The sequence below is a fragment of the Pinus tabuliformis genome, chromosome 9, assembly GCF_031772625.1.
Source record: "Pinus tabuliformis cultivar Carrire ecotype Pingquan chromosome 9, CPIR1, whole genome shotgun sequence".
Classification (NCBI taxonomy): Eukaryota; Viridiplantae; Streptophyta; class Pinopsida; order Pinales; family Pinaceae; genus Pinus; species Pinus tabuliformis.
In genome coordinates this window covers 875,679,927-875,693,058 of record NC_142307.1, presented here as the reverse complement: position 1 = coordinate 875,693,058, position 13,132 = coordinate 875,679,927, and positions in this window count along the sequence as shown.

Sequence of the window (13,132 nt, the reverse complement as noted above, 5' to 3'; positions counted from 1 at the left end):
TTTTCAAGGTATGTGCAATTTTATCATGGTTTGAATCTTCTACGGGAAGCTGCTGTCTTTCTACAGGAGGGCGCAGTCTTTCTACAGGAAGGCGCGGATTTTCTACAGGAAAGTGCAGACTTTCTACAGGAAGGCCGAACTTTCTACAGGAAGCTCTGTGTCTACAGGAAACTTCCTGTAGGAGTTTTGGACGGCCAGAATTCATCGTAAAAAGAGATTTCGCGACCATGGATTGGTTTGGATGCATGCAAGCCTCTGTTGGCATCCTTGCACGTTGCTGTCACCATGCCCCACCACCCGTGTCGACATGCGGCCAAGTCCCTGCACAGACGAAGAAAATCGATGAGTTCTCGCGGGAAAGCCATTTCCAAAGTTAACGAATGATGGGATCTCATACCACATGCATCAAGAGCTCTGGGATTGTGATCGAGAAGCCAAAACCGCCATCGTGCAGCATGCACCCAAGGAGAAAGGACTGTTATGAGACCCCTTGTGGGGATCCTGTAACAGTTCAACCTGCTCGAGTGGATACCATTCACAGCACCGCCATCCGAAATGAAACGCGGGCGCATGCAAGCAAAACCACCCACTCCAGCGTTGGCAGCCTGTACCCACGAGCTTCTGGGTCTATGTAAGTCGCACGCAGCAGGTAGATCCGCTCACCATCGTCCGAGAACTGGAAAAATCGTGTGCAGCCGCGCAGGTAAGTGTCTCCACCCTTCCTTCCATCAAATCGCATGAATCTAACTTTGAAATTGTTTTCAAAGCGTAAAATTGAATGGTTGAGCGGCCGTATGGCCAGTCGACTGGCCACGTCGGCTAGTTAAAGTGTAACTGGATGTTTGGGTGGCGGCCACGACAAAGAGAATGAACGGCATGCACGTGGGAACACTCTCGTCAGAAGCATGAGTTTAACAGGAAAGGCGGCGGCAAATCTGTGGGAATGAATGCAGCAGCAAGTGAATACGCAGGTGGAGGATGGATGACGTCGCCCAACGGTCCGGTGGGGACAGCTCATCCCCCACGCCACGGATTGCGCCAATTCAAAATCCAATCGGCTAAATCGTGCGCATGCATTTATCAGCCAACACTTCAACTCGGATAGCTATTCTGATCTCCTCTGCATTTTGATACGCCGAGTTGTTGGCTACCAGAACACTGGTCAAGCACACCGCGAGCGCGGCCAACTACAGCCCTCCCCAAGAATTGCGCACGGCTTCTACAGGAACGCAGTTCTACAGGAGCGCAGTTCTACAGGAACGCAGTCTACAGGAACGTAGTCATCTACAGGAAAGCGGGTGCCTCGCGAAAAAGGTGGCCAATGAAGGAGGTAACCCTGAACTCTTAATGTAACTGGTTATTAGAAGTGGCAAGACCATCGTCCACGGTCGGGTTATAAAGATATTGGTGGAATTGTTGTTTGCTGTGCCATTGCTACCATTCTACAGGATGTTGGTATAAGTAGTCTGTGTTGAAATTTTGTATGTGCATGCTCTGTCTTCATAGACCAAATCTCTTTTGCATCTGCCACCTTTATTTAAAACGACCGTGTTCAACATGCCAGGTGGGTTTATAAGACGAGAGCCCACTGATTCAACTAACTTAAGGAGAAACCCGGTAGTGGTAGAGCTCTTCACCAGAGCACAATGGATGCCTTTTTGTGATAAGCTGCAGGGCTACGATGATGAAGTAGCCGAGGAATTCTTGCAGGCTTTGAAGCCTAAATCCCAGACACTGGCCACAGTAAACTTCAGAGGTCTAAGCCTCAAACTCACCCCAGAACATATCAGTCGGATCACAGAACTTCCTATGGGTCTGCCGTGGGATAAAGAAGAGAGAAAGCTGAGTCAGCAGGCAAAGAAGGAATTCTTTCCACCTGAAGAAGAATTCTCGAAGGATAAAAACGGGGTGAGAAGAACGAGTCTATCACCACCTTGGAATGAAGTCAGTTTGCAAATCATGAAATATATTACTTGTGAAGGCCGGTTCAGCATCGTGTATGCATATCACTTTCGGCTACTCACTGAGTTGAGGCACCGAATTGACCTTCCTGTAGAGCAAAAACTGAGCATCCCTTATTATCTCCTGCAGTCCCTAATGGACTGCGCTACAAAGCTAAGAGAGGGCATACCTGATCAGATAGCCCACCATGGGTTGATAAAGCTGCTTGTGGAAGATGCATTGCACTCATATAAGGTCCCCCTCTCATGGGAATCCTTCCGCAATTTGACCAAAGATGGGGATATTAAAATGTTGATCGAAGAAACGGGTTCCTCTAGCAGTGAGGAACACGAAGCAGTGGCCGAAGAACAAAGGAAGGAGCATGAGGAAAAGAAGGACCAAGAAGAAGGTGGCACACCTATCCTGTCAGCAAGGGAAAAGAGGATGAAGAGCAGAATGGACAAAGCAGAGGTGGCCCACGTCAGCCCAAGTACCTCAACAGCACCTGCACCCAAAGCAAAAAGCAAAACTCAAGCAGGCAAGCAAGCGGAAGTGGAGACACCTGTGTCTACAAGAAAGCAAAAACAGGCTTCTACAGGAAGCCCAAAAATCATTGAAAAACAGGCTTCTACAGGAAGCCCGAAAATAAAGACAAAGGCTTCTACAGGAAGCCCGAAGATTAGTGAGGAGCAGGCTTCTACAGGAAGCCCAAAAGCAAAGACCAAGGCTTCTACAGGAAGCGCGAAAATCGTTGGAGAACAGGCTTCTACAGGAAGCCCAAAAACAGAGACAAGGGCTTCTGCAGGAAGCCCGAAATTGGAAAAAGGGGCTTCTACAAGAGGCCCGAAAGTCATTAAGAAACAGCCTCCTACAGAGAGTCTGAAGGCAGAGAGAGGGCCTTCTTCAGGAAGCCCAATGGCGGGAAAGAAAGAATCTTCTACCGGAGGCCCGGAAGTGGGCAAAGCAGGGTCTTCCACAGGAAGCCCGAAATCTGAAAAGGAGGGGCCCTCTACAAGGAGCTCTGAGAGAGCAAAACACAAGAAAGAGAAGGCTGGCATTCTCGAAAAGGAGGCAGCAGCGGCACTGGCTGCCCTCAGTACACCTCCAAAACCGAAGGAGAAAAGGGAGAAGGAGACCCCTCTACCATCTGAAGCTAGGAGAAGCAAGAGGATGACCACGGGCAAGCCACAGCCTCCACCCAGCAGCCAAACCACTTCAGGGGACGTCCCTACTTCACCCAGTGCAAGAACCCCCTCTAAAACATCAGCCACCCCCGAAAAGGGGAGCCCAAAAATAACTTCCTGGACATGAAACATAGGCCAGTCGCCTTCCGAAGCCCGGCTCAAGGAAATAGGAAAGGGGAAGGAAGCATCACCTTCGTCACCACCAGGGGCAGCAAAGGCAGGGCTGCCAAAAACGGGAAAGGAGGAAGCGCCACCCTCGGCAGAAAAGGCAGAACCACCAAAATCAGGGGAGGAAAAGCGTGCTCCGGGCTCTAGTTCTCAGCCAAAGACGAGGAGCTAGGGCAAAGTTACTCAATGATGAGCAAATAGTTTAGCTGGGGGGTGATGATGAGCCCCAATTTTTGGTATAATTTGGGCTCATTTGGCCTACTTGCTTTGCTCAAACCATTCACTTTTTACTGCTTATGCATGCATTTCTTAGTTTATTCGTGTTGTTTGTAGGAAGAAGGGTAGACATTTTATCTACGTGACTAATGCATGATGCTTTCAAGTTTTTGGCATTAAAAGGGAGAAAAAGACAACGAAAAAGGAGACAAGGAGACAATGAGGTGGCACTATTGGTTTTTAGGAGAGGATGTCCACGGTCTTGGGGACCTTCCTCGTGATTCCCACCAAGAACTCCGAGCTCCAATCCATCTCCCCACCGAGCTTAGAAGCAGCCAGCTGTTCTACAGGAACAACAGTTATAACTGTTCTACAGGAACAGTAATTATGACTGTCCTACAGGATCAGCAGTTAAACTTTAGTTGGACAGCCGAGCTCCTAAAATCAAGGACATCTGTTGGATGATCGTTTTTGCATAAATACTGAGGCCGTAGCCTTGCAGAGAAGCTTTTTGAACCTTGGCATTACTCTTGTAATTGGAAAGTACGAGCTAGAGCTCAGTTTTTGTTCCTTTTTGTAAGCCAATTTGGCATGACATCAGATTATGAATAAAGAAGGCAGATTTTGATCTAGTTCTGAGTTTTTTCAAGGAGCTATAGCTCTCAGGTTAGGGCCCAACCTGAGAGCAATAGATCTCCTCAGTATTGTAATGTGTTTGCATTTCATTCCAGCACCTTAGTTCATTGCTTTACCATGCAATTCGAAATTACAGGTTTGCTGAGTTAGGTTTTATGAGATTGAATGAGTTTAGCTTATGGTTGAATTGCTTTCAGTTGTTTAGTTAGACTAGCAGGTTGATAATACATTGGAGCTCCAACAAAAAGGTCGAGGAAGTGTCCACTGCCATCTTTGTTTGGAGATTGGAGTGCAGCCTATACCAGCCACAAAAATACGCAGTTCTTCACTTTATACATGCGGCAACATAGTCTCGTTTATGATAGATCTTTCCATGCACTTCACTCTTGCACCATACACCTTCATCACCGTTTCATGCACATTCCTCTACACGCTTTATATTGCTGTTCATTGAGTTCAGGTAGCATAGGGTAATGAATTTTCATCTTGGTGACAGTCATAAGCCATTTGTTTTATTTACACTGCTTTTCATCGTTCTATTACCTCCTTCTTCGTCTTAATCACGCATACAACCACACCCTTGACCTCTGCTCCGCTCTGTTATCTCCCAAACTACTCCACTCCTCACGTAACTTCATTCTTTAGACATTTCGTTGTTATAACCTTCAATCCATCAACCCACTTCATACACTCGTTCTCCATCCTACTTCTCCACTCCTGAGCCATCACCAGCTTTATTCTTACCTTGCACATCTCCCCCTACCATTCCATCACTCCACCATCACTTCAAACACCCACGGTAGGTCATCCTGTAGCAATTTGTAGACTTCCTGTAGGAACCCCTGCGTTTCCTGTAGAATCCCCTGCAGACATCCTGTAGGAGGCCACTCACTCGGTTGCTGAGCCTCTGAATGTGAGGAACCTCTGTGGACTGACGCTAAGGATCTCTGGGGACCTCTCCTAGCCTCCCCAACCTTTCCCAAGCTTTCCTTCCTTCTGTATCACATCTGCACAACCAAACCCTAATAAGCACAAAATCACAATCACTCCATCCACTTAAAGAAAAAATACAAAAACATGTCTTTTCAGATGCAAGTAGATTAGATTCATGCATTTTCACTTATTAGAAGTAATGGCATCATTGGTAGAAGTTTCCTTCACATTCTTTGCATCATAGATGTTAGACTAGTTAAATTAGGGTTTCCTAGGGTTTCCATGTTTTGATTTGCTTTCAGTTCATTTTTTTGCCAAGTAGATTAGTCTTCTTTGAGCTAGCTTTCGTCCATCATTTAACAAGCTTCTTCTGAGAGCCTATAGAAGTTGGCTTGAGCCCTAGCGGACTTGTGCCAGCTGACCAAGTGACAGCTACGACAAGAGCTAGTACTTGTGCATACAGCACCGTCGCTTCCAAGTTTGTACGAACTACCGGTTTGATAAAATTAAGAGACAGGAAGCCCCAGGAGTTGTAGCATTATTGCTACAATACTGGAGCTCACCAATTTCTATTTATTTGTTGGGTGTTTTACAATGCTACAAATATTTCTCCAATTAGTGTGAATATTTTCTGAAGGATAGATGAATGGTTTATCACAACATACATTACATTTTGGGTGCCTTTAAGTATATTCTCTTCAATTCTATAAGGTTGTTCACAAACTAGCTGGCCACTGTAGCTACACACATGTGTTAAGAGTTATGTAAGGAACATTTTTATAATTAAGAGTTTGGAAAAATAGTTTAAAAATTGAGTGAGTGAGTTCTTGTAATCAAGAATTTGCAAAATACAGCAAACTGTACACTTATGTGAGTGAGTTTCTTGTAATCATGAATTTGAAAAATCTACCCATCTTGAAAAGTGTGCATATCTCAAGATAACTTTCATTGCATAGAGGTGCGACTTGTGGAAACAATTACAAAAATGAAGCATTCTCAAATAATGAGAAAATGAAACCCCACACAAAGAGGCAGAGACTATGCTTCTATGTAGCTATCATCCTTGTTCTGGTATGTTATATTTATAACTGTCCAAAATAAAATTTGTAGTAACATTTAATAAGTTATGCATAAGGCAGGTAAAGGCTATAATTAAAATGTTATTGGGTAGTTTATTGACATTTGAATTACTTGCACTCTATGTTATTATTTCTAACGATTTTATTTTTTGGAATGTGTGGATGACTATCATAGGGTGAAATATATATAAAGAAGATATCAAGTATTAGACGCAAGAAATTCCTTCTTTAATGTGTGAAATATAAAATTATCTACTTCGAGGATTTTTCAATCTAGAAGAGAATCACCTCACACATGTAGTTGAAGAGATTGAAATTTGTGGACACATCCATGCAAGTTCAATGTGGTTAGTGGAAATGGACTTGAGAATATTAAAGTCATTTTATCAAGAAATATCACGTCCAAATTCCAAAGGGACCAATGGTTGAAGGCTATACAATATGTCACTTTACAATGTGTATTAGTGAGTATTAACCCTAATTAGTGATGGATATTAACATACCACACCTTCATGATATCAAATTGATTGACCAATATGAAAGGGAATTTATTAGTATTTGATCAACATTGATATAAAATGAATATAAAAAAAAAAAGACTATTCAAATATAGACAAAATAGTTGCAATTGAGTTATAGGAAAGTGTTTTACAATATTCTCCTTCTACATATATATATATATATATATTTCAACTATGAGTTTTCATATGATAATCTATTATAAAATAAAAAGTTGATTAAATTTATAAAAATTAAATGTTATAGTCTATTCTTTGTAAGTTTTTTGAGGTTTTCCTAACATATTTTTTTGTTTAATTTATCTATAATTAAGTAGAGATTTGATAAAATCACAAATTTAAGTTGTGAACTCTTCACAATCTGAAAGCCCCATATATATGTTTTAAAATATTAAATCCATATGTATAATAAAAAAAAAATTTTAAATAGTCAAAATTTAACTTAAAAATCTTAAAAAAAAATCAAACAAAATTACAAAAGAACCTCTAATAATTAAACAATACCAAATAATAATAATAATTAAACAACCGAGCATACCCTGTAATACTCGAAAACATTAAACATTTTAAAAGTAAAGACACTTAAACACACTTATTGATTCTCAAAGTATTTATTGAACGGAACAAAAAACCGTGTGGGATTTCGATGTGAAAATATTTTTCTTTTCAAAGACGTGATTTTTTATTTTATTTTATGACAGCCAACGTACCCTGATTCCTACCTAATGATACCCAAAGTGTAACGTCCTGAGGTCTCCACCCGATGTGCAACGCGTTCGGGCGACGGGCGACCGTGGGTGCGCGTGCGGTTGAGGGCGAGCTGCGGTTGTGCGACAAGGTTGCGACGGTCATGTGACGAAAGATATGTGGAGTCTCTTGGTTATGCGACATAGTGCGATGATAATAAGAGCTTGGTATATGTTTATACGCACGGTTGGAGCGTGGAACAATATGAGGAGGCTGACCTACGATGGGAAGGAAAGCCAACAAGTTAAAGTGGAGTTTTATGATAGTGTGTGGGCGTTGGGTGGTCGGCTGGGCAAGCCCCACCCCCACCTACGATGGCTATATACATGTGAAGGCATTGGAGCATTCAAACATCATTCGATCACTTCACATCTTCACTACATGGAGTAGAGGCGAAGTCTTGTGCGCAGATTCAAGAAGGTGAAGGCGCAGATATACATGCGCCCGTTCTTGGGCGGTCGTGCACGAAGAAGCATTGAACTTAGTGTTGGGCGAAGGTGTGGGCGAAGGTGCACCTGGTGGTTGGGTGAGGCGTGCACGGTGAATGTGTGGCGCTCGAATTGTGCGACGACTTGGCGTGGGTGTCTTGGCGACTCGGGTGAGCGCCTGCCCATCGTGCAAGTGTGCACGAAAGTGAACGAAGGTTGGAACTGGAGGTCGTAGAGTTGGGCAGGCGGTACTACGTGCTGTTCACACGATTTGGGCATTTGTCAAGGTTGGCAAGTGGGACTGCATGTGGGCAGGTATACACAGTTTGGGCGTTTGCGACCAAATGAAGAGTGAAGTGGCGAAGACGTGCGACGAGGTGAACGACGAGTTGGTGAGTCATGCGGCGACCGTGCAGAGGTGCCGACGAGCTGGGAAACTGAGTTTGCCGAAGTTGTGAAAATTAACTAAGTGTAAATTTGGGGTTTCCCAAGATTTAGCTTGTACATTGTAATAGTGAAGATTATATAATATATTGATTCGGGCAGACTCATATTGCAGGGAGTTGCCCCTCCCCTTTATACTGTGCAATTGTCTTTGTTTATAATTGTTGTTGATAATGAATGAGTATGGGTGTTCATTGGTATAAAGGATAAACATAATAATACTTGGTTGCGAAACACAAACTAAGTAGGAGAAAGTGAATTAGGCGTAGTCCACGAACATAAGTATTGGTGAAAAGAAAGTGTTCGGTGGTGCCGCACCTCGCTATAAGCGGTTGAAAGACTACCGCAGGTGTAGGGGCGTGACAGGTGGTATCAGAGCAGGCTGATTCAGGGTTGAAGAAGCTTGATAGTTGATGACAGTGGAAGCAGGTACTTGCAGGTGAAGGAAGCTAGTTTCACATACAAGTGGAACAAGGGCCGGTTCATGATTGCAGGGAACTTGGTGAAGCTGGTGAATGGTGAAACAAGTTTAGCAGGGGTGAAGCTTAGTGCTTGGGCCAAGCTGAACGACAAGTCATGGCAAGTTTGGAAGAATGCAAAGGAAAGCTCTTGCTGACCTTATACAGGTTGAAGAGGTTGAAAGAAGAGAATCCCCGGATTCGAGAGAAGCTTCAAGTCTTGGAAAAAAATGTTGAAGACGAACTTCTTCAACTTGGTTGGACAATGGAGCAAGATGAAGTTGCAGATTGTGCTATCAAGGAAAAGGAAGTGATGATAGTTGAAGATGTTGCAGATGTGACAATGATGGAGGATGAACTTGAGATTGATCAAGTTGGACCAGGATCGTGTGGTTTGCAGACATGGATGAATGAGGATACTCATATGGAGGAACCTCATGATGATGTAAGTACCATTGATACTTGTGTTTCATTTGGGCATTTTGTGGATGGACCGTATGCAGGGAAGGGCAAAGTCAGCTTGCCAATGCTAGGGAGCATCTCACCATGGATGACTATGATGAGACCTTGTATGGAGAAGCAAGGATTGTTGATTGTTGCAGGACTTGTTGGGGTTGTTTGTAGCCTTATGATGAAAGGTGCAAAGGCCCGTGACAAGGGAGGAACATGATGATCGTTGTGGAGGATTGGGTCATGTTTTAGCCACTTTGGCTAAGTGCCTGACATGCCTCATGGACAGTGTTAACACCCAGGTTGTTCCCTTTGACTCCCAAGGGAATACGGCCGGGGTAACCACTAACCAAGCTTTGGATTACAGCTTCTAGCCAAACTGTAATTAGAGAGGGCTCTCTCTTTAAGGTTTGTCTCTGTTTTGTGAAGATTTTAGGCTAGTTATGAGTTCAGGGTTTTGGTTTTATGTTTTGGTTGAGGGATGTCTCTCTGTACCTATGGTGGAAGTCTTCTGGCAGCATTAGTTCATTGGGCAATGGAGTCTGTGGCTACAGGTTGTCTGGAATATTGAGTTGAGTTGCTGAAACTGCAGGGCCATTAAAATACATCATGAAACAAAATTGAAATTGGGAATATGAAGTGTGTTTAACCCGTGAAAAGCAATTAAGAATTTTCCACTAAGCTGGGGTGTAAGAAAGAGATATATTGCACAGGAGCAAACTTGAATTCCTGAAACAACCATCACTGTGAAAGATATAGTTTGGAGGTGCAACAGTTAAGAATTACACCTTATGACTATAACTGAAGAAAAACATTTATAACAGCATAGATTGAGTTCAGGGTATTCTATGAATAAATCCTGGAACTATTCTTTTTCTTTGCCATTAACTATGAAACACAGAAACATGAATGAGCTATGAAAAAGATAACAAAAACACATTATGAAGAGTTTTTTAGGATAACTTATTGTGCCATGAAGTACGCAGGAATCCTGTAATATTCAGCAAAACACCACAATACCTCAGATAACTCAGAGCTTTGGAAATTCCATCATCTTTTGTATTAATACTCTGGAAATTTACAGCATAAGAAACTCTAGAAGAGAAATCAACAACCCCCTGCAAGCTTATGAGAGGGGGAATATATACAATCGGTCATACAAAATATCTGAACCGCTGAGTCATCTCAGAAATAAATACGTTCACCAACTATTACAGAACAGCAGATAAGAAAGTTATTACAGCTTTGAATACAAAATAAATGCTCTTTAATTCTGTCAGAAGACTTTTTGACCTTTGGAGGCCACTGAGTCGATTCAGCGTTCTGAATAAATGCTGAATGATGTGTCTTTATGCTGTGTCATCCTGTAGCCTTCTCGGCCCTGTCACCTGTGACTGTCCGTGCTGCTTTTAGTGTCCGAGTAGATTTGCTGAGTTGGCTCAGCACATTCTTCTCCATAGATGCTGAATTCATCAAATTTTCCTGTGTATGATAACTTATGTATTTTAATGAAAAACTTGATTTACATGCTCTTGTTTACAGTATCATCTGTATCATTTTGGTCCACCATTCCTGTGTGGGCAGTTGATGTCTCAAAATTGCATCCAGGGTCTCATCTGCCTCTGTATATTTGTAGAAGTTTGGTGGCACTTCAAACAAATGTTTAATCTCATTCATAATAAAAAATAAATTCTCTACTCTATCATAGAGATTTTGCCCAGATGCTGGCCCTGTCTCTTCTGAAGTACTTGGTGTCACAGTGATCTGATTTGAAGCGAATGTGTTGACCATCTTTGAATAGTTCTCATGCGAAAGTAGCCTACCTACGTTGTTCAGTAAGCCAGGAAGACCTCTGCCTTGTAGCACTGCAAATTTGTCCATGAACTTATTAACCTCCGTCTGCATGTCCTGGCTTCTTCTTTCCAGTGTTTGTACCAGGCTTCTTAGTGTCAGGACCCTCTTTATCAGTAAAATGGTTTCAGTTCTACTGGAAATTCCCATTGCTGCCAGCTGAGGACCTGTTCTGTTATTAAGCACATTAATCATTCTATTGGCAACCTCAGGCATGTTGCCTAGAGATGCCCTTGCTCTCTGGATTTCCCTATGTGCTTTCCCTATGAGCTCCATCTGCTCATGAATGGTCTCAATGTATTTCCATTGATCAGTGATTGATTGGCCAATGTTGGCCCATAAAACTGTCTTAAGCTCAGCTATCACTTTGTCAAGTGTGAGCTCCTTCTCCAGCTCCTTTATCTTGTCCTTAAGGGCCTTTATTTCCCTTCCTTTTTCTGCTACAGTCTGCTTGGATTTGTCATATATTTCATTGAGCTTAGCTAGACTCTCCCTGGCCTCATTTAGCTCTGCCATTTGGGCCTCTAAGGCCCGGATTTCACTCTTCAGCTTCTGCATGTCCAGGCTTTGAGCCTTCTCAGTTGTTGGTGCTGGTGCTGATGTAGATGGTGTTGTCTGTTCTGTGGGAGGAGCAGTAGTTTGAGGGGGCTCCTCAAGATTGATTATTTCTGGAGGGGGCTGAGAAGTTTGGCCTCCTTCCTTCTGTTGTAGTCCTGCCTGCAGTGCAGCCTCTGATTCTCCCAATTTTTCTTGTGTCTGGATCAGCTGTTTATATAATGATACCAGCATAGCTGCTGCATCTTGATCATGCCTCAGCTGGGCAACTTCTTCAGTTTGTGGGTGAATGGTTGCTGGGATTTTAATCGTTTTCTTCAATGTTGCCATATCTGCATCCCTCAATTTCAACAGTGCTTGCATGGCTTTGATTTCCTTGGGATCATGCCCAAGTTCTATGATGATGTCCTCCAGTGCTTTGATTCGGTTGTCTTTTGCCTGGGAGGATGCTCTCTCCAACTCAAGTTGGGCAGTTGTGTTGTTTAGGCTATTTTGCAGCCTGTAGTTCACTAATGTTTTGTCTGCCAATGAGGCATACACCATCTCACCCGTTTGCTTATGCAATTCAATCTGATCCATCGAGTGGATGTCCTTGGCAAGGACCTCAAGATTGGCCCTTAAGTAGTCTGCAGGTGACTGTGGTTGCAACGCGGTTGGCATAAAGTGGCTCATGATCATTTTGCCCTCCTGGACATCATATGCAGACATTAATCTCTGCTAGTTAGTGGGACCCATCTTTAACAAATGATTGTACAGTTGTATTCTTATTGGCTCATTCCTCTTTTTTATATCAATAAACTGTTGTTTGTTGCCAATTTCACCTCCTCTTTGCTGGCTTGAGGAGCTGACTTCTCCTCCCACCGTTCTTTCTTGTTCCTGCTGGAAAGAACTTGCCGAGGCTTCCATGCTTGGTGGGCCCATGCCCAAAGATTGCCCTATAGGCATTTCTTCTTCTGAGAGGGGATTTAACCTTTGTCTTTTCTCCCCTTGAGTTGTGGAGGTAGTGAGGGGAGTCTCCAGCTCTCTGTCCCTCTTTCTATTTATGTCTTCTTTTTGTGGGGTTTGGAGGACTGAGGCCTCCACTGTTGTCTCCTGCCTAGGAGGCAGAGTGTCCTGAGCCTGCTGCCCGGTGGACATTGGGGCCTCTGATGTATGCTCTTGCTGCACTGGCTGCTCTTTTCCTTGTTGCCCCCCTTGTTGCTGTTGTACCTGTTGCTGTTGCTGTACTTCCTGCTGCTGTACCTCCTCATGAGGTGGCTGCTCTGGCTCCATTTCTTTCTCTTTGCCTTTGCTGGAAGTTTGATCAGTAGCTTTGGCTGCTTGCTGACGTGCTGTAGAGGATGAGGCAGCTGCTCCCACTTGGGTGCCTGGAAGAGCAAATACCTGTGGACAAAGCTCTAGGTCAGCCATCTTTTGGAGATTTTTTACTGCTCTTTGACTTAGTTCTTCTTATGTGGCAGCCTCCTCTAAGGTGCCTTTCCTCCACTTTATTTGATTTGCATATTTTTCTATGTGAGGCAACCT